The 22283-nt window shown below is 38.6% G+C and overlaps 1 protein-coding gene across 1 annotated transcript in view; it reads right to left on the bottom strand.

Moving 5' to 3' along the window:
* The window catches only part of PIK3C2G (phosphatidylinositol-4-phosphate 3-kinase catalytic subunit type 2 gamma), a 205328-nt gene that overhangs the window by 84739 nt on the left and 98306 nt on the right, over positions 1-22283 (bottom strand). The window lies entirely within an intron of this gene.

Below are 22283 nucleotides of genomic sequence, written 5' to 3'. Positions count from 1 at the left end.
TTTTGGGCCATGAAAGCTGTGTGGTTTAGGGGTTTTTCTCAGTTAATTGAATTGATTACTGGGGAATTTTTTCCTTATGTGGGCCAGAGGTTTTGTACACGTTTGATTTATTTTTGTAAGTGTAGATGGATCACCAGTTTTATGTTGCTATTAACATCCTGTCAGGCACCTGGGATTTCCCTTTGTCTACAAGACTGATGAATTGCTTTTCCCTTTTTTCTGAACTTTCCACCCCACCACTTCACCCTTAAGAACATCTCAAACCTTAAATTCTTCAAATATCTCTGAATTTTAAAACAGTTTCCCTTACTAGATGAGGTTACTTAAACCTAGCAAACAATGCTAGTTTTCACAGGACAGAAAATACAGAAGCTGTCCACTTTCGTGGCACACCACATATGACTATGTCACATAACAAAAAGCAAGAGCAGGATACATATCAGGCACTGATATTTAAAGGTAAAAAAATCATAATTCTTATAGACACTGCAATTCCCTCAAACTATGCACAAGGCACTGCAATATTGCTGTTGCAGTCCATGCATCTTTTGGTGATAAGGGATTCCTGTCATCTATTATAAGGCAATGATCCTTCTAGGTCCTCTTTTCCTATATAATTCCATGCAGAATAATATTACTTAATGATTACTGAAAAGTCTTTCCAGTTACACAAAACCTCTGAACATCTAAGGGTTTATAAGCACTGAAAATCTTAAAAGAATATGTGGTGTTTCTACCAGAAAAGCTGAGACATGAAAGAAGAGAGATGTGAAAAGCTTATCACTAGCACACTCTGGAGGAAATTGAAATGACATTTCTTTCTGTAGACTAGTAAAAACAAATAATTACTTTCTGGATTGTAAAGAAATACAGATTGCCATTGCAGTGCCTGATGGAAGGCAAAGCCCAGCACATAGGGACAGATGATTCTTATCCTGAACCCTCTACGAACAGAAGAAGGCTGACAGCACATGCATAAATGGTGGTAGATAAACTGATTCTTTCAGGTTTCAAGCAAAGCAAATCCAGGATTCCACAGAATGGAATTAATTTGCTTAACTTTAGATACCTTGTGCCATTTTAGATGTTCTAGAAAACCCTCTTTGATCTCCAGCTGCTGCTTTGGAAGGGCATGGGTCCACTAGAGGCAAGATCTCCTGTGTGTCACTCCCATGCAGTTATTTCAGATGCCTTTTGCTGTGTAAAATGGCTTATGTTTAGGCTACTGAATAGCACTCTGCAGTGGCCTTTTAGCTCAGTTGTAGGAAAACAAGGCAACTTAAAACAAAAATGCACTCTGGCTATTTCAACAGCAAGTCAAGGAACAGGCTTTGTGCTCATTTTTTTTTTAAAAACAAAAGCATTATTGGCACAGTTCAGACTGTCACATGGGTAGGAATTGCGGTCAACTGGAGCAGCCTCAGTCCAGCTAGACAGCTTGCATTTCTCTTGGAGCTCAGGCAGAACAAATAAACTGGTTTATTTCTGCCTTGCAACGACAAGTGCAAGTGCACCTAAGGGAAGATGACAATGCCACAATATCTATTTTGAAGTGGCCAAGTTATATTGGTGCAGAATACTCTGTCTGCACTTAGGCTTTTATTGGAATCAGCTCCTAAGCATCTAAATTAAATGCATTCACATACTCTATTTTTAACAGTACATATTAAAGGAATCCAGAAAAAGTACCCTTTCATGTTCAAGATGTCCCTTTAATCCTCTCAGACATACAGAACATTAAACCAACTTCTATTTCCCTAGAATGAAAGGCTTAGCATTTTACATACAGGAAGCAAAATCAAAACATTTTCCTATTTTTAACAGAGCTACTCCCTGCATAAGGCAGACAACTTAGAAGATCCATATTTTGATTACTTTTATGACTAAGTATTCCCAGAAAATAAGCTAATATGCACGTACAATATAAAAATTTCTTTTTAACCTGAGAAAGCATTATAGGCCAGATTCAGATAGCTTACACATAAGGCATAGATGGGAACAGAGAATGTATAGAGTTTGAGCCCAGTCCATGGGGAAAGTTGAGGCAGTCATCAGGATCTCACTGGTAATATCCATGTCCACACCAGCTGCTGCCCAGCACACCCTCTACAGTCTGAATTCACATGGCAGCTCTTGACGGTGCATGTGCTTCCTCAGCAGCCCATGGGGGACTTGGATGTCTGCACTCAAACAAGTCTGGCAGCTGTGCTACAGGCAGCAAAACTTCCTTTTGCCTGTCCACTGGGGTAGGTATGCTTTTAAAAAGCTGTAGACCTTAATTTGCAAAATGATTTGGATTAACTGGATCTGACTTTTAGATTCATTTTATAAAACCAGTCCCAAGGAGGATACAAAGGATGGATTTTAATGTGATGACTCATTGTAGGCTTTTGCTGAAATGTTTATTCAACAACCGAACAAATACGCATCCGTAATTCTGTCTCCCAAGTTTCCTGGCCCACACATCTTCACACTGTCATTGCGAAGACTCAGTGAAGACAGGCAACTCTTCAACTTATGAGGCTGCAGGATGCAGAAACACTCAAGACACTAACGAAATTTTCAACTTAAGAAAAGATGCCTAGCTGTGACAGAGGAAATAAAAATTGGAATGTTTTAAAACTCAGGGCTGTCAGTGAGGAATATGTTAAGGATTTGGGGTTTAGGGTTTTTTTTTTTTTTTCTGACAATTTTCACAGGGTTCTGCAAGACAGAACTCAATATAAAAGCCTGGCCTTATGCCAGGCCTATACAGAGGATTTTGCTCTGAAGAGGGAGACTTCCTCACTCTTAAGAGTTCTCTGATTTGGGACAAACTTCCTCCTTCTCAGCAAGGCCAGGGCAATTCAGATACACTGTCCCAAAGCCACTTTCTGGAAAATACCAGATATCAGAAGTATGGTGATCTCTTCAGCCTGGAGAATAGAAGGCTCCAGGGAGGTGTTATATCAGCCTTACAGTACCTTAAAGGGACCTAAAGGAAAGCTGAGGAGTGACTTTTTATATGGGTTTGTAGTGATAGCATGAGGGAAATGGCTTTAAATTGGAAGTGGGAAGACTTAAGATTAGGCATTAGGAAAAATTCTTCACGATAAAGGTGGTGAGGCATTGGCACAGGTTGTCCCGGGAAGCTGTGGCTGCCCCATCCCTGGAGATGCTCAAGGCCAGGTTGGATGTGGCCCTGAGGAGCCTGGTCTGGTGGGAGGTTTCCCTGCCCATGGCAAAGTGGTTGGAACTGCATGATCTTTAAGGTCTCTTACAACTCGAACTATTTACTGAAGAAGCAACCAGACCAACCCTGCTTAGCATCATTTAGAGGGTCCAAATCAGATTCTGCAGTGCCCTGAAAGATGCCCTTGACTTCCTTCTGCAAGCAGCTGCTTCTCTTCCTTTCTGTATGTGTTCACTCCATGCCTGCAAGCTGTCTTCAACCCCATTTTCCAACACTCACAGCTGCAGAAGTATATGTGTGTATTTTCTGAGTATAGAAATACAAGTGTGCTGGAAAGATTCTGGCCACAGGGCAGAAGGGAAGGTGTTGAATCAAGCTGAGTTGGCTGCTGTGTCAGAAAAGGAGAAACAGGACTAAAAATGGAAGCTATGGAGAAAAGGGAAAATAATAATAATAATAAACCATAAAGGAAGGAAAAGAATGGGATTGGATGGATCTTGGTAGCAAAACAGGTAAGCTGCCTCATTCTCTTTCTGTAGTGCTGGAAAGAGAAGGAAAACAGTGCTCTAAAGGACTTGCAGCAGATACAGTCTGCTCCCTGAGTTGGATTTGGCAGACAAGTGAAGGAGTGAGGCTTGTTCAGGCAACTCTGCTGCTTCAACATCTGTTCCTTGTCTCCTTCAGAAAGAGGAGCAGAAAGGTGAACCAGAAAGTAATTCCCAACAGGACAGATCAGCTTGCAGGTAGCCTGTTAAACCACATCACAGCAAAATAAACCCAAGAAAAGGCCAGGATCTTATTGTAGTCTTAACCCCTACCTGCTATGAAAGAGCGAGGTGCAGGCTGACTGTGTTATTTACATGTGTCAAAGTCAGAGAAGGGACCTTAGTTAATTTGTTTCCAAGTGATGATTGGAATTTATTATACAAAAGGTGTGCTTACCAGCAAACACACTGTGTACTCTTTGCTTAAGGTATTTTGAATTCAGAAGCACCATGAAAGAGAGGTGCCTTAGGGTTTTAAGGTAACTGCTGAGGGATTAATCTCATTGGTCAATCTTTGGTAGACTTGACCAAGGAAATCAATATGCTTTGTTGTGAAAGTATATTTCCTGCTTGTTTTCTGTTTCATTAAGCTGGAGGCAGGACGAGTCACAGAAGAAAAGAACATTAGAACAAGACTGCTGCTCATTACAGGAAAAATTGTTTTAAAATTATTCTCCACAGCCCTTTGCATCAAAGATAAAGACTCACACTTCTTCACCACAGCAGGGCATCCATGCCTGAGGTTGCCATCCATCTTGATTTTTATTAGACATCCTGCAACACTTCTAAACTGTTTGTACTCCATTGTGCCATGGAGCTATGACACGCATCTGAAGGATGTGACAGACTTCATTTTTGACTGGTGAAGGAAAAATTTTACTGTTTGAATTCTTAAACAGGGAAGCAAGTAACACACATGGTTTGTCAGTGCCATTGTATTTGGGCTTTGCAGCTTCTTAAATACCACCGCAAGTTACTCACAAAGATGAGAGAGATGACAAAAATGGGCAGCTGAAGATTAATATCCCCATCTAGCCAGTGATGAGCCATGAGGATGAGTGAACAAATGCTGCTATTAATTACTCGGTTACAAGTAAAATTTTTCCTACTTTTATCTCCCCAAGATTACATTGGACAAGGTTTTTACTTCCTTGCCAGAGATAACAGGAATAATCCCTTTGCTAGAAATATCAACTTAGCAAGGACTGCACAGGTAGTGAGAACTCCAATGAATTCCCAGTTCTAACAAGTACCCATCGTCCTCCATCCCCTATGCCTGTAACTCCCCTTGCTTCTCTGCAGAGTACAACCAAGTCTGCAGAACTAATGTTTTTCTTTTGCTAGCTGGTACACTCAGGCACAGCCTCTCTAGACACAGCCAAACTCTAAGGCAGCAGAGTGCCAAGCTGGCAAATATGATTGTGGCTTTTCTGATTGCTTCGACAGCACCTAGGACAGATGACTGAACTTGCTGAAGCTCCCAGAAACAGGTCTGTAGGATGGCAGCTATTGCTTTAGAGAACAGAAAGGAACACTAGCACTTGTTGCAATGTAATTTCTGTTCCCAGCCTCCTTCTCATTCTCGGCTAGGTAAGTCTTCACTGGATAGCAATATTTAATTTCATTAACCTTACTGGAAAAACCTTAAAGCAGCTTTGTTCTCATGGTTCTTTGTTATTTAAGGGAAACATATAGGTTATCTCTTTCAGCTTTCATTAAAAGATAGATACAGGATATCTCCCTTTTTAAAATAACCCCAAATTATAGAAAGGTGTGATTTATGTACTCCAAGTCAGAAAGGAAAACACAGAAAGCAACAGTAACATTCCATGTAGACCTACTGGGGCATGACAATCAACAAAGAAAGAAAAACAAACAAAAAACTGAGAAGTACAAAATGCCTAACATGTTAAGAACAACACAATTTGTACAGGGGAGAATGGAGAGAAAAGTGAATTAGGTAGAAGAGCTAATGTACAACAAAGACTGAGGGGACATAGCAGCTCTCCTAAGTGACTGCAGTACTGCACATATTCTATAGTTTTACAGAAACATAATGCCAGGCCACTCCCTTGACTGGAAGAACCAAGACTGGACAGCCTCTCACTCTCCCTTTCTTTGACTGAATTCTCTTCTTTCTTTTTATTGTAGAACAAGAAGAAAATTAAAGTTTACATTTCTTGAGCAGACTGAGTGAAGAGTTACACAATATTTTCTCTGAGTCTTTCTAACCAACTAAGTCTCCAGGATGGAAAACCAGCAGCTGTTTGGTAGCTTGCAGCACCTCTCACAGCAAACCTGCGGTCAGTATCACCTGCTGCTTCTCATATAACAGAGCTTCTTTTACAGACTCATTTTTCAAAGCATTACCCTTGAACAGAAAAATTCCTCTGCTTGAAATGAAATTTTGATTTAAAAGGCCATACGATACATTTGATTTTGGTTTTCTAATTCTTTTTTTATAACGTAACTTTGAACAGATGTCTAACACTTTGGTCTCCCTTAAACAACAAAAAAAATTGTTGTAGACATATTATAAAGTATACTAGTTAGGCTTGGGAAATAGAACATTTTTATGGGAGCCATGGGACTAGTTGCCATTATTTGCTAATCTTTTCTCAAAGATCTTTATGAACAAGGCAATGTAATTTACATCCAGATAAACCACTTGATCCCAAAGGTTCAAACGAGCCATTTAGCTCTACTTCCATTGAATGCCTGAACTGGAACACGTCCTGCTGACTCACAAAAATTAGCACATCAGTGGAAACAAAGGCTATGCTACACTATAAAAGTAAGTTGCCAAACCCTGCTAAGGTTGCCTAGCAGAAAAATGTTGTATTTGATACATAGTATAGTTACTTACATACACTTCTGTCTTAAGAAAATAATCTGGTTTTGTCTAGAGAAGAAAGAGCTCCTATCTTGAAAATGTACTGTATAGGGGGGCTATAACGGTTCACAGGTAGCACTATAACTGCCAGGTAGTAGATGCTACCTAGTCTAAGCTCTAAGCAAGAAGTGATCACTCTCAGAACATGTCTTCGCCAATTTGTTGAATTTTGACATCAAAATATTGACTATATATTCCACACACACACACACAAAAACCCCGAATGGTTAGCAAAGCTGTTCTTTCTCTGTTCTCCTCTTCATCAGGTGGGGTCTGCAAGTAGCAGAAGACAAAATCTACTAACACATTATCACAAAGACAAAAAATACCTGCAGCAACACCAACATTACAGAATTAGTGGTTGTTTCCAATAACACCTGTGTACAACAGCACCGATCTTGGATAACTTCAGAATCCATCAGTGAGGGTTCACAGTCGACCTAAGATCCCACCTTACTAATGTATCGACCCAAAGTAACAGAAATGAAATGCATTCACTTTGAAGAGTCAGTAATGGTGAGACTGACTTAAGCTCAGGCTCGCAACTATCCTCTATCTGCTGTAAAGTATGAATAGAAAAAGTACCACTGTCTCAGGAGAATCAGAGGACATGATTAACTTTGCCCTCCGAAAATAGTTTTCCAAATTATCAAACAAAAAAAAAAGCAGCTTAACAAACGTATTGCATTTAATATCTGCACGAAAATTATCAGTGGGGCAGTATTATCGTGCATTCAATGAGAAACACGGCATTCAAGTCTGTAACTAATTTTGAAAAGACTGGTTCCATCTTTGCCAGTGCTTTCTTCATGTGACCAGATATGTTCCTGTCTGCACTTGTTTCAAAATTGCAGATTTTCTCGTCAGAACAAACACCATATTGTTTTCAGAATTTCAGGCAGTATCTTACATCAGAATGAGCAAGCCTGAAAGCAACAAACCACCTATCTTTGTAACAGCTTAGAGTATATTTCTGGTACAGGAACTGAAATGTACCATTCATTCCAGGCATAACAGAAATTGTTGTGTGCTTCCCAGTGGGTAACTGCAGTAAATGGGATTAGATGGGATAATCACCACTAAAATAAGCAGACCCAATGGCTTTAATGGGATGATGTCCAAATATGCCAGCAATCAACTGGATACAGAAGGTGACTAAACTACTCTACTTCCAACCATATAAATAAGACACAAAATTAATCCAAGTTCAAGCAGTCCACTAAAGCCAATGGAGCTGCTAAGCTTTGTGGTGTATCTGAATTTAGACCACAGTTATTGCAGCAATACACTGTGGAGAACTTGGAAATATTTTTCTTTATTTGCCTATTGTTTGGGTAGTTCATGTCTACCAAAATGGCTCTACATAACTTCTGTAGCTTCCTGTTAGTGTCACTGCTGGAACAAAAAATAACTGATGACACTATAAAACAAAATGTAAAGCACAAAACTAATTCGTACAGTTCTGCATGCACAGCACAATCCAGATTGACATGAAACTGCAGAATTAAACCTGAGTTATGGTGCAACACTTTGGTTAACTTCACTTTAAAATACTGTATGCACTTTTCAGCTTTATGTTTATTTGTTTGTGTGTTTTTTCTCTCTTTTTTTTTTGTTTTTACATACTAATACAGAAGTAGTTTCAGGAAGAAAACTATAATTGTTTTTCTACAAGGTCATTATGGCCTTTGGCTGCTTATATCAGGAGCAGTTCCAGACATTATTCATACATTCTGAGCCAGATCTGTAGTTTATAATCTTAACAGTTTTCAGATTACCATTCTTATGATTCACCCCAGGCATGGGGAGAGAGGTCTTTGGTTTTTGGGGTGGGAGTGAAGAGGAAAAGAAAGTGATATTGTTTTGCAAATATTATGTAATTAAAGAAAATTATTCTGAAGAGCAGTAGATCTTGAGCTGTTAATTTGTCTATTTGCTCTGCACTCAGTTACAAGAATTTGCTTTGTTTAAGGATGTCTACAATCAAAGCTGTTACTTTTCAACTACAGTCCAGATTTTTACAGACAGGATGCTCAGATACCAACAGCAGAGAAAGGATAGATGAGATCTGATACATTTCAAACTTATCTTTTAAGGCAGCATCATTTCTATCTCTCTGGAAGAACCTGCCTGAAGATCCATTGTGTTTTAAGTGCAGGTAATACAGGTGCAAGAACTAGGATCCTGACTCCGTATTATGTCCTGACACGTCTGCTCTTCTGGATCTTTACTTTCATCTGGGCATCTCTGGTCTAGCTAGTGGCCCTGCTTATCTTCTTTTCCTAGTATCTAAGAAATGGAACTTTTTTTTCAGATCACTGCCTACACAGGAATTGGGAGGTATAACAAGCCTTCAAGCAGTTACTGGTTTAGGCATTTCAGCAATGATGATACCTCAGTGTAATCACAAGATTGCAAAACTTTCTGGTTTAAGTATTCCTCTTATATCTGACTTATTATGCTTTCTGTAAGACATGAAGTCTTCTTTTTCTGGCAATTTGCCATGCAGCATCTCGTTAGAGAAGCCTGAAAAGCACAGCTTCCGTACTAGAACCAATGCTGCACAACAGCTAAGGGTGCACGGATCAGACCTTCAGATCACAGCAACTTGTTACCTCTGTGCATTTGTATGTCTGACTGTCAAAAGAATAACTTGGAGTGATCCTCCATAGCTCAGATCAAGCGTCACCATGATGATGGCCCTTTACACTTCAAAACTAATCAACAAAACTCATTTGTTTTCAGGGAACAGAAAACAAAGAAACAAACTTTTCAATAGGGGAGCCTCTCAAGTCCCAATAACATTTTTCCATCTCTTCATGATTTTGACTCTTCTAAGGCAGATATCACTCTCCTTATGCATAAGGCTGCTCTGTAGTCTTCCTCAAAGATGATACCTATCATATTTTAATTTAATTAAGGAAAAGGAGACCATGAGAGACAGTTCTTGTCAGCTCTTTCCTGTCAGTTACAGGACAGAAGAACAAGCATTTACATTGTTAAGAAGAGTATTTCTGTTATCTTCATACTTCTTCTTTCTAGACCTGTTTTCTTTCTTCCTCTCTGCTTTTTTAATATTTTTCCTCTTCTTATCTTGGTCTCTATTCATTATCCCTCCCTCTTATTTATAGCAATAGTATCTTTTGCAAGGGTAGAAGAGGAAGGCAGAACAGAGAATGAAATATCTTTAGATTTGTCTTTTAAAAACACTGCTGTTTCTGCTCTTCCTTCTGTTTCACTGCTTTATTGCCACCAAATATTGGCTTTGCAAAAAGAGAAGTGGGAATTTGAAGTTAAGCTCATGTACCAAGGAAAGCTTGCTATAAGATTTTAGTAAGAGAAAACTTCTCTTTTTTTAGTTGGCCCAAGGGTATTTTCCTAGTCGACAGCTGGCCTAGTTACCATGGGAAACAGAAGAGCTGGAGGGCAGGCACAGTAGGAAAATGAAGCATAGACCTACAGGAAATTAGGCTGGCTCAGTTTGCAGAGGCTTGCTGAAATTGATCTCTTATTTCAGACAGCTTGTTGCACTTTCATTTGTGGGTAGCAGACATTAAGTTGCATCTAAGTTTACAAGTCCATCTTAGCTCTGATGAGACGTGTTCAACAATGGGACCAGATCTGAATAAACCTTTGAGCAAGCTAAATTCCCTCTTAATGAACCCCTAACCAAGAAGGCATTACTTCTTAAGCTTTTATCAAGGAAATCTTACCTGACTTTCTTCAGAGTAAACCCTACAGTCTTGGGGTTAAAATTCATAGACTTCGATGTCAGAAGAATTTAAGGTAGATATAAGAATGATCCACCTTGAATTCCTGATTTTTCTTGCTAGTGACCTTGACAAAATTATTTCATTTTTCTATGCTTTTGTTTTCCTTTTCAAAAGAGGAAAGGATTATTTACCTTCCCATAGGATGCTGTATTTGTTTGAAAGCTGCTTTTATGCCACAGAGACAAATGCCAAAACAAATAGGTCTGTTTAATAACATTGCCACCTCTTTCCCATGTAGTACTCGTATAGCCAGCATTTTTCAATCAGATGTGACAAAATAGCAGCCTTGGGCAATTCTTTGCTCCTGAGAAAAGCAGAATTAAGATTTAGTTGTTGTAATGAAAAGTTCAGCTATAATTCCAAGATTCACAAATACATTTCTGGAAGTAAGCAGATGTCGTATTTCCATATGTCCTGAGCCAGGTAAAGAATGGAGCATGCTCTCCAGGGGCAGTTACTGCATTGGCAGAATAAATATAGATCAACCAGCTGACACAAAATGCCACAGGGACTTTGAAATTCACTGGCTCTGTTATAGGTATCTTTTTTGCAGTCAGAGTCCTGTTCTTATGCTTAATTCACTAAGGTGCAGCTGTACAGTGGACTGAGAGGCAGAAATAATAACTTATACACACACATGCTCACTTACTCTTAATTGCGTGAATAACCCCACATCAACCACATTTCTCCTTAGACATGTACTATGCTGAGTAAGTAAAATTCCGTGTGTGACAAAAATGTTTGTGGATAAGTGCCATATTATTTCTACCAGAAAGTGGTGGCAGTACTCATGGGGTGGCAGCCATGGGCAAGCTTTGCAGAGCCAGGTAAATTGCTTTTTAAATATCCTTTAAACTGGTGTTTAAAAATCTCCTGATGATAAAGCGGGGCAACAGCTGAAGATTGTATGTGTCAGCTTTAAACTGATGCAAAAAATGATATTAAAATGGACTGTTATTTGAGGGACTTTTCATTTTCGTGAGTTTTCATTTTTGTACCATGACTGAGCAAAGTCCTTCTAAGTGGCAAACAGCACAAAGCACTGACAATTGCAAGGATACTTGTCATGATGGCTGCTTAAATTCATCTCAGCAAACTGCCCTGTCAACAAAAACACATACATGAGATCTGTAGGTTATGAAGGTCACTCAGAAGCTGGATAAGCAGTGTCTAATAGAAAAGTTTAGTTAATAAAAATGCTTCTCCTGACAGAAATCACCACACACAATGGAATAACATTGTGGAGAATTTGAAGTAGAAGAACAAATACTGACTTCTAATACCAGACTCAACAAGAGAGATACTACAGGTCAAAACAGAAATTACCTGAGCTAGGTAAGCAGAGTTTTATCAGCTGGCATTATGCCAAGCTGTAAGAGGAGTAGAAATCTTGTTTACTGTCTGATCTCCTCTGTGCCCTGTGCTCAGAGCAATACAAATAGTGATACTCTCTTTCCTGGGATGAACCCTTGCTGATTTACAAAGTCTTCTCCCAGTTAAAAATGTATAATGTGTTAAAGCACAGACAATGATGGAGCGCTCTTTACATTAATCCACGCCCATGGATTTGGCTCTGAAAATGCCTGTTCAGTCCTTTCTGCATTAGCCAAGATGGCAGTTGCCACACTAAAGCTAATGAGCCTGATTAATATCAATGCAGTAAATTAATTTTTTTTCCAGGCATCAGATAATTTTGTACTAATCCAGACATTTGTATCCATTTAGTAGTGGCTGATATAATATAATTTCTCATTCAACACTAATTGAAAACTACTGGTTTCTTATTCCAAAGAGCATTTTCTGTCACTCGTAACTTACGGCTTTCCTTACAGGCATTTTTTCATACATCATCCTCAAATGGTATGGTTTCTGCCTAGTCGTATAACTTTTATATTCCAGCATGTGACTGGTGATATGGGCAGAATGGAACAATCTAGTAATTACTCTTAAAGTATTTCATGTCAGCAATTTTTCTTCATATTTCCATTTTATATTTCTAGAACTTCTGATTGAAAAAAATGAATAAAAACAGAACACACCACTTTTCATTCAAGCGGTGCTGAATTTAGTCCTTCTAGTTTTGTTTTCTTTTTTTTTTTCCCATTAAATTATTTTGGCTTTTGGCTTCATGGCTTGGTTTCTTCAGATGCTACAGAAGAAAGCACACATCCCTACTGTTACGCTATTTGCTCTTATTTTAATGTAAAAGATAAAATCACTCACTGGCTGCAATAAAATTTCAATATTTTTATATCAAGTAACTGATGAGAGAAGAGGAAGTACACTCTGTTACACTTGTGGGTATTAACATTTGTGCGATGGAGTGTTTGCAGTGGCCCAACACTCTCATCGCTGATGGCCAGTGGAATTCCTTGGAGCTGAGCATATCATTTGATCATTCTTGTCTTACTGGGATCCTATCCTGTGTTTTTCACCATAATATTATCTTTCATATGTAACACAACCTGGATGTTATGTTAACAGAAAGCTACTAATGGAAGTCTGCACCCAACAGATGATACCTATTATCAAGTTGCTTATTTAGGACATACACCATTCTCAGTCCTTCCAAGAAGGCAACACCCATTCTGCAAGACATTATCTAACGACCACACTGATGGGTCAAGAACCGTGGAAACTGAATCAATAAACAAGCCCAGTTACATAATTAATTTATAATTTACAGAAACACCTAACAGCTGACATCATGAGGAATCTCAGGAGGTCCTCCCATCTGTCTCCTGCTCAAAGTAAAGCTAGCTCTGATATTGGATGAGGTTGTTCAGAGGGCTCAGTCTCAGCAGCAGGTTAGAAAAATTCCTGAGACAGGGGAAGGAACAGAGATGCAATCTGACCATATAATGATGAATCCCCAGAACATAAATTGGTTTCAAAATTTATGACCTAATGACAGGCAGTCCTTCAAGGATATGGTAGTTCACCTTAGGAAGACTTAACATTCTGTTGACCACCATAACTATTTGGAAACAGTAAGATGAATAAGCAGCAAAAAACTGCATTTCTAACTCTGCCTTCAGCTGCATTGGAACTGAAAAGCAATTCCTGGCAAGCAACTCTAGCTGGGGCTCAACAGCCACAGGAACAGCAAATATTTCAAAATTTCTTTGAAATAGATTAGTTTTAGGGTATAAACAAATCCTTCACATTATCCTTTACATGGTTTAAACTACATCAGCCAGAAATATCCTTGGGCAGAGAATAGCAGATTGGGGTTTTATCTCTGCCACTGACTGGACAACAACGTATTGTGTGTTTACAATGTAAAAAACGCAAAAGCTTCTTCCTTTAAATGAACAGCTGACAATTTAGTTACCACTATTTGGCCTACAGTCTTCTAGGTTCTTAAAAAAGCTACGTCAGATAAAGGAGGACAGTTCAGTCAGAGTCACAATTTGTGTTAAATGATCAACTATGAGTCTCCAGTGGCTTCTCTGAAAGGGAAGTTGATGGCTGTTTGTTTTCTAGAATCAATAACTAAGACCAAGACAGAAGCACTAAGTGGTTACATGTCTAGGCACAACGGTCTCAAGAGGGACAAGGAGCAATATAGGCAATCAAATCAAAATTACACTACATAGAGAGGGGAGAGTAAACACACAGGTTATACTCAGTAATAATAATTATTTTTGTGGAAAAAGTTCTAGATTTCCCAGTTCTCTCAGGGGGACTTAACCTGAATCTAAACTTCACTGCTGGGGGAAATTAACTCTTATTTCTGAGAGAATACAGCAGCACTATATTACTTACTTTACTACTTATCTCTGCTCTTTGCTTTTGTTTTTCTGTATCCTTCTTCCCATAAAGAAACTTCGTTTTGCTATCCTTCTCAGTTTCCTCAGTGACTATTCTGTCCTTTAGCCTGCCTAAGGCCTCTTTTGCATCACTTCAAGCATAGTTCAACCCTTCTGTGCTGACAGTGGCAATATAGTGGCAATTCCCTCCCTTCCCAAGCTAGTGCAGACTGACTTGACTTCTGAGCCTGGGAGAAATACTGAGATCCAGAAGCAGAAGAGAAAGAAATGTTTGCAGAGCCAGGTGGAGGGAATTCCTAGTTTCAACCCTTCCAACTGCCAGAAGCATGCTGCTTTGCACATTATCAGTTTCCTCTATCCATTTCCAAGAGAATCTTGAAAGATGCTTTCTGTTTCCAAATATGAAACACCATAGATTAGATTATAGAGACTGCATGCAGGAAAGCCTGTGCATCAGTGTAAGTATATCTGTAAATACAACACCACCCCATGTGAGAAAGCACTGGTCTAGGAATGGAGCATAAGGAGGCCTTGGGGGAAGAGTTATTTTAATTTCACTGGATGACAGACTGTGAACAATTGCTGGGGAAACTGAACATGAAAACTGAGTACTTATGTAAGGGAAAAGATTTTTTTTTTTTTTGCATCTATTTGGATATAAGCCCTGCTACACAAACTAGAAAAATGAAGATTAAGAAGCATAAAACAGGATTTTATTGTGAGAGATGTTGAGGGCTGCTTTGTTGTTTACATTGAAATACTTACGAGTCACCATTTATGTCTAAGGGTTTGAACTCTCCAAATCATTTATTAGATGAGATGAGAAAGGAAATCGCAGTTTGTGAGAGAAGGATGGTGCTGATTCAAAAAGACCATCCGCTTGTATGTGTGCCATTGCTTCTTTATTCAAGCATCCATTAAATATTTGTTACTATCTTAGTGCTCCCTCTCCTTTTAGGAGGAATTTACTATTCTTAGTTTTGCTAATAAGATGATTTATTTACTTGCTCATTCACTATGTTTTCTCTAGATCCTTCTAATGAAAGCATGAAGAGTCAGCAGTAGAAAAATCCTTTTCTCTAGTTCCAGCAAGACAACCTCTAAAAGCCACCTCCTAAAACATATTAACATTGATAAACTCTGCAGTTCTTCTCATCGTTACTAATGTTAGTAATGGTATCAAAAGGTGTTAGCATTACTTCCACTACTGTTTATCCACACAACAGAATCTGCACTACTCTAGAGATACAAACACCCTGTTGCATTCTGCTTGCATGGCTCAACCATACCCTGGAAATTTGGTACTGATTAGACCAACAGCCAGCATGTTATTTTGCTGATTAGACCAACAGCCAGCATGTTATTTTGCTTCTGTCTACTAAAATCAGGTATTAATAGAAAAAAGTATGAGTAAAGTATGAGTAGAAACAAATTTGTATCTAACTTTTAAAGTATTCAGTGGAGGTAATTTGTATCAGCTCTTTGAAAGAAAGACAAATGAAACACAATAGCTACTCTAGCATTGAAGCTTTCATCAAATTTACAATCAAGTAATTTCCTGTATACCTACTGCCAGCAATTTAATCTATTTTAAGCCTCACCCTCCACTTAAGAACATTCTTTTTTTAATTCTCCTTTTTTTTGTTTTTTTCATAAGCAGATTGGTTTTCCCCCAAGTAACAGCCATCAGTGAATAGAAGCCAGATGAGATACTAATGGTACTTCATAAATCGTTATGTTTAAAGAACAATCTATTTTCAAGCAAAGTAGTAAGGGAATCTATTAATGGTTTAGGATTGAGCAATTCAGATGAACAACAAAAGTAGGAGATGTACCTGATATAACAATGTTTGTATCACAGATTGTCTTAAATTATGAATTGTACCTCCTCAAGGTTGAGCTGAAAAAGTACTGGTGACTTGCTTTAGAATGAAGGGGGTACTTTCAAGAATATAGTCATAGGTAGTGGTGAGAGGACTCACTGGGTTACCTCAGCCACAAGTCTCTAGTTTCACAACTCCAGCTACTAGCATAAGTATTAAGATGTTTTTCAACTTCATTTGGTACTTCACAAATCACCTGAACATTGCCTATAAACTCAACATTTCTGTTTAAAGCTTTGATGCTGATGAACATTTCAAAATATTCAGTGAAAAATTCCTAACTAACTACTTTACATTAATGCTTCAACAACAGAAAAATTACTATTGACAGAACGTTGTGATAATATATACTGAATATCTTTGTATAGGAATAATGGCCTTTCAGAGTCATGTCAATTATTGTAGCCCCATTCTCTTTCTGAAACAATGAAATAATGTCATGATCTTTACCAAACACTATTCAGTAATTCTGATAGAAACCACAGTGAAAGTCAAATGCAGCTGTCTGTCTTATGACTGGTCTACTGGTTGCACAAACTACTGGGTAGGATTTTACAAGCTCGAGATTTGGAAGGAATCTTAATTCCTTTAGATTCAATATCACTTTCTCTTCTTTAATTCAAAGGTCCAACATACATCAGTTTTAACAAAGCAGGCTCTTTGCCAAAAAAAAACACTGAATATGACAACGTGAGTCATGATCTGATGTGTAATTCTCAAATTCTCATCTGCAAATAGGTAAAAATACTGAATTATAATTTTTTTGCACGGTTGACTTGGGAAGACCTTTTACCTACCCTCCCCCTTTCCTTCCTGGATATATTGCCTTCTATTATATTTTTTTGGTTTTCAAAATTTTGAAACCAGTTTATGATGATACTTGGGTTTACATTATGGACTTCTTTTCTCTGAAAAAATCCCATTAGTCACAAAGTAATATTTGTTAAATCATGTACTGATGAAACATATATGACAACATCTACTAATTATTCTTCTTTTTCTAATATTTCAGTCACTTAAATAAAAGTCCAAGGCCCAGTTTTAATTCTGGTGGAAAATCATGTTTAAGTTTGGAAATATTAACCACGGAAAGATGCAAATGACAGTAATGTTAATATGACCAATAATTCATAGAATCATACAATCATAGAATAACCAGGTTGGAAGACCCACCGGATCATCGAGTCCAACCATTCCTACGAAACACTAAATCATGCCCCTTAGCACCTCGTCCACACTGAAGATCACCTGTTCCATGACATCCCTGGCACTGAGGTCAGACTGACAGGCCTGTAGTTCCCTGGATCCTCCCTGCGACCCTTCTTGTAGATGGGCACAACATCAGCCAGCCTCCAGTCCAGTGGAACTTCCCCAGTCTTCCAGGACTGTTGGAAGATGATGGAAAGGGGTTTGGCCAGCACATCCGCCAGCTCCTTCAATACCCTTGGATGAATCCCATCCGGCCCCATAGACTTGTGGGTGTCTAGTCAGGCTAGCAAGGCTCTGACCACCTCCTCTTGGATCATGGGAGCCTCATTTTGCTCCTCTAGCTCCTGGGTTTGTACACAGATGGAACTACTTTCTTTACAATTAAAGACTGAGGCAAAGAAGGCATTAAGTACCTCAGCCTTTTCCTCAACCCCTGTCACTGTTGTTCCTTCTGTGTCCATTAGGGACTGTATGGTCACCCTAGTCCTCCTTTAATTATTTATATATTTATCAAAAGATCTTTTGTTATCTTTCACAGACTTTGCCAATCTGATTTCTAGTTGAGCCTTAGCCCTTCTGATTTTTTCTCTACACAATCTCACTTCCCTCCTGTAGTCCACCCAAGAGGCCTGTCCCCTCTTCCAGAGCCCATAAACATTTCTCTTCTTCTTGATATCACTCAAGATCTCTCTGTTCAACCAAGCTGTTTTTTTCCCCTGCCGGCTTTTTTTTCTGGAACATGGGGATGGCTTTCTCCTGAGCTGCTAGGATTTCCTTTTTGAAGAGCTCCCAGCCCTCTTGAGCTCCCTTGCCCTTAAGTACTGTCTCCCATGAGACTTTGCCAACCAGCCTTCTGAAGAGTTCAAAGTCTGCCCTCTGGAAATTTAATGCTACTGTCCTGCTAACCACCCTCTTCACTTCACCTAGAACAGAAAACCCTATCATCTCATGATCGCTTTGTCCTAGGCATCCTCCTACTGCCACATCCCCCACAAGGCCTTCTCTGTTCACAAACAGCAGGTCCAGGAGGGCACCCTCCCTTGTTGGTTCATTCACCAGCTGTGCAAGGAAGTTGTCTTCCACGCACTCTAGGAGCCTCCTAGACTGCTTCCTTTCTGCTCTATTGTACTTCCAGCAGATATCAGGCAGATTGAAGTCTCCCACAAGAATGAGAGGCATTGATCTAGAGATTAACCCCAGCTGTTTATAGAAGAGCTCATCAGCTGCTTCTCCTTGGCTGGGTGGTCTATAACAGACTCTCATCACAAAATCTACCTTCTTATGGGCTCCTCTGATTTTAACGCACAGGCACTCAATCTCCTCATCGCCACAATCCATCTCAATGGTGTCCAAGTCCTCCCTTACAAAGAGGGCTACCCCATCTCCTCTCCTACCCCTCCTATCCCGCCTGAAGAGTTTGTACCCCACCATAGCTGCACTCCAGTTATATGAGTCATCCCACCACGTTTCCGTGATGGCAACGACATCACAGGCTCTGTGCCCTATGACAGCTTCCAGCTCTTCCTTCTTATTCCCCATGCTGCTTGCATTGGTGTAAATGCACTTCAGCTGAGCTGCCGAGCCTTCAGCATTCTTAGAGGGAACAGAGTTCGTTCCCAATTTCCTGGTAACATCACACTGAATGTCCTGTATCCACTTGAATCTTCTTCCTGTTTATTTACATTTTTCCATAAAGATGTCACTGAAAGTGTTCAGTTGCATGATAGCTATAAATGAGGACTCCAAACATACCAATCCAAGAAACTCAGAGTCTGCACTACATATATTCAAGTCAGGCAGTAAGAACATTGTGACACACATCCATAGAAAAACAGACTGAAAACAACTCTCTAGGGCAGCTCAAGAAAAATTTTGCCAAAAACTGGTTCGAATAGATATAGTTAAAACACAAAAGCTTGCTAAGCTGGAAAGCAAAGAGCAAGACTTATAAATGTTTTACAAAATCTGATGTAATTTTGAAACATCTGCAGATTCATTTTGAATACAATAATTGCCATTTATAAAAAAAAAAACCAAAACACTTTATACAAAGGAGATCATCATGAAATGGTTTCCAAACACTCACAAGTGGTAAAACCTGAAATCGCAAGCATGAAATGCAAAGAAAATCTTTTAGCCATTAAAGCTGACAAATTTAAAATGAAGCATCCTTTCTAGTGTTTCACCTCAGCAACTGGAATCAGGTAGCACCACAACTCTAGCAGAGAAGCAGCTTGTTGGAGGACCCCTCTCACCTGCAGGACTGCTGCAGAAGGCAACATTTCACCAGTGAAACACAACATCAACTGCTCAGCTGAGAATCACGGGAGATTCTCCAAGCTATTCCCTTACTGACTGATGATTTTACTCTCCAAAATCATTAAAGCCTGATGTGGGAAATTTGCATAATCTTTAAATTGCAGCTACTTTTATTATTTATGGTTTGGACATTCAGATTATTAAAGTTTGTCACTCTTCATATAATGGCCTAACTCAATGAACACCTAAATCAAATTTCAGTGTAAAGGCATAACTTCATGGATTACTTTTCGTCATCTTTTTCCAGCAGTCTTTGACAGTATAAAAAACAAAATGACTCCTACACATCTATCAAATTCATGACTGAATATTTGAAGTGACAGAACTAGATGAACGTTTTGTCAAAAGCCTTCCTGATTTATTAGTACTCTAGTTTACACCTGCGAATGTTCCTCTGGGACAAGAAAAGATTATGTGAGGTATTTCTCAGAAATATTTTGGCTCACTGTTTTGTTTTTGAAGTAAGACGCAATAAAACATTTTTAATGGAAAAAAACGATAAAAGGCACAGCTGAAAGCCTTATATGATATCTGCACAGAGCCCTGCTCTGAATTCTTCCCTCAGCAACACTCGCTCCGCTTCCTCAGTCCTGTTAGACTCCACAAGCAGGTCATTATAATCCATCATATCCCACCATCAGAAACATAGTTACAGACCATCAAAATGGCACATTCAGCCCTTTCCACAGAGTATATCCAAAATATGACACTCATCTTTCATATTCAGTTACACTATTTGAGGGGTTATGATAGATACGACTGAAAACTAGCAGGGAGTTTTCCAGCATAACTGAAAAACCAGGTTTGTCAGCTTCAACATTTTTAAATGCAAAAGAAGTCAAAACAAAAATAAATCAGACAAGCTGTTTTTTTGAAAAACAACGTATTGAAAAACTTTTTCCTAAATGCTACCTTATAAATCATGAAGCAGCTAAAAGAATTAAAGCAACTTGCTCTTTTTCTTTTAATTTTCAGAAATCTTTCACTTTTTTAACTTCATTATTTTCAACTCTAAGCAGGTTCACTTGTATCCAAGCATAGTGTCATATTTCTTCATCACAGTAACAGGCACTGATAACTTCAGCATTTGCAGATTTTTTTATGTTGCACTTGACAATTCCATTTCTTATCAAATAAGATTTGTGGCATGGAATTGCCTCTGTTCCAAAGGGGACACACATGTGCGCACACACACACAAACACAAATTTATCTCTATCTTTTGTAATTTACTTAGCTGCAGCTGAATACTTGCCTGCATGAATACAGTCAATGATGTGAACAATCATGCTTCACTCAATTCTCATCTTGATATCTGACCACAAGGATGCCTTACCTTTTCCTTTTCATGCTTGCTTCCAATATGGATAAAACACATAGCATTCCTAGATTTCTAAGCATTCAAGAACACATTCATTTTACTAAGAATCATGAGAACAATTAAACATAGTCAGATGCACAACTATGCTATTTACATCCTTTGTCAATGATTTACCAGACTACATCACATTCACTGAATTAAAAAAAAGGAATAGCTCTGATTGCTTTATTAATTTTTAAATTGATTCTCTTTTTTTAAAAAAGTGGTAATTTTTAACAGAATGGGGAAACTAAATCTTTCTTTATATTTTAAATGTTAAAATGACATGTTTAGATCTTTGCTAACCTTTCTCAGTTATTTTTTCAATTTGGATTTTAAAACTTTGGAATTTATTTTCTATTTGTTTTTAGTTCAAAATTTAGAAGTTAAAAATGTTTATTATTTTAATTAGAATATTACAATTCATAAAGAGAAATCATAACATTTTCAGCACCTTAGGCAAATAGATGTTATACGTAAAACTCAGTTTTAGGAAATTCAGTTTTAGGAAAACACATCACACTTAGCCCCAGAGAATAAATGTCTCATTAAAGGGCCACCAAAAACAATGGAAAGAGTCTCATAAACTGCAAAGAGATATGGATTCAGACTTTCTTCTTTGTTCATGGAACAGTATAGAGAGCAACTTTATAAATATCTCTGCTAAAGGGTAGAAGAACACCTGACAATCTGCCTGTAGATTTACCTGAAACTATCATTTCTACTAGGCAAACCAGGTCATCCAGCCTTTAGATTATCTCAGTCAATGCCAGCCTGTGTTGTCATTTATATGACCAGGAGACACAGACATAGTAGGACGAGTTCCTTCTGCAGCACACAGACTGCATCTTCTCTACACACTACCAGTGTGTGCATGCATTTGAGTCCATAGCTTCAGAAATACTGTGATGGTTATGTTATAATCTACAAATGTCAGAGAGATTAAAAGAGACTGAAGGTCGTCATCATCTGACTCAGACGGTTCATGTGAACTTGCAAGTATGGGTAGAGCAGTGCTGGAGGACAGAGTGTGTCAAACCAGGGGTACTTTTGCCCATCTTGTCTTTTTGGGGTGGTTTCTAAAGTGAACTGTTTCCAATGCTGCAGTTAAAGAGCATGGCAGACCAGAGGTCTAGCAGTTGGTCTTGCTCCCTAGTCCTCTTATATTAAGCAGTATTGACAGACCCACAGCAGCTAAACATTGACAGTAACTGGCATTGACAACCCAGTGTTGCAGTGTACCATCTCCTTTTATCAATTTCAGCTTACTCCTCTCTTTCTTTAGAGCCAGAAAAAAAGTGAGTGCAAAATAGGATGTTTTTCTTAAAAACTAAAATGCATTAACTTAGAGGCAAGGC

The sequence above is a fragment of the Phaenicophaeus curvirostris genome, chromosome 1 (assembly GCF_032191515.1).
Source record: "Phaenicophaeus curvirostris isolate KB17595 chromosome 1, BPBGC_Pcur_1.0, whole genome shotgun sequence".
In the NCBI taxonomy this organism is placed as follows: Eukaryota; Metazoa; Chordata; class Aves; order Cuculiformes; family Cuculidae; genus Phaenicophaeus; species Phaenicophaeus curvirostris.
This window is presented reverse-complemented; position numbering and strand designations above follow the sequence as displayed.